Source organism: Podarcis gaigeae (genome assembly GCF_964106915.1).
Source record: "Podarcis gaigeae genome assembly, chromosome: 9".
NCBI lineage: Eukaryota > Metazoa > Chordata > Lepidosauria > Squamata > Lacertidae > Podarcis > Podarcis gaigeae.
Window position 1 is genome coordinate 13,152,142 of NC_139685.1, and position 661 is coordinate 13,152,802.

The 661-nt window shown below is 38.6% G+C and overlaps 1 long non-coding RNA gene across 1 annotated transcript; it reads left to right on the forward strand.

Moving 5' to 3' along the window:
- Nucleotides 1-661, forward strand: LOC310852176. The gene is made up of 2 exons (XR_014568009.1): nt 1-130; nt 174-661. It is a non-coding gene; the product is annotated as an uncharacterized lncRNA (long non-coding RNA).

Sequence of the window (661 nt, forward strand, 5' to 3'; positions counted from 1 at the left end):
CCAATAACAAACCAGAATTAAGGCTGGCTTCTCAAGGAGAAACAAAACATGATTCTGGATTCTGTTGCAACAGAAAGCCAAGCTTAATTGCCACTTCCTGTTTGTTTGCTGTGGCGCAATGGGTCCATGTGTCTGGCTGTTAATCACAAAGTTGGTGGTTCGAGACCACCCAGGGATGGCTGTGGGCAAGATTCCTTCACTGCGGGAGGTTGGACTAGATTACCCTCGGGGTCCCTTCCAACTCTTCAATTTTATGATTCAGTTATCCTCCTGCTTGCGCAAGGGGAGTAATGAAACATGCACTATAAACCACATTGTCATAAACTCTGGCTTGGCTTATGATGTGTCTGAATGTGGCCAAAAGTGTGGGTGGCAATGCTATTTTAAGTTGTAACGAGATTTGCTGATAAAGCAAAATTAAAACCCTTAAAAGATGAAACTATATCTGCAATGTATTAAAACATTTAACTATTTTTATGGACTGTTCCCTTTTTTTTTTGCTGTGAATGAAACTTCTCTTTTTGTATTAAGATTTCTTCATAAATTAGGAGGATAGCATGTATGACCAGCAATGGGGAAAGATGTGATTTTGTAGTCTGATTTTGTTCTTTAAAGAAAGTACAGGCCATTCAATGAGAAATTAAAGATTTTTAAAACAGTT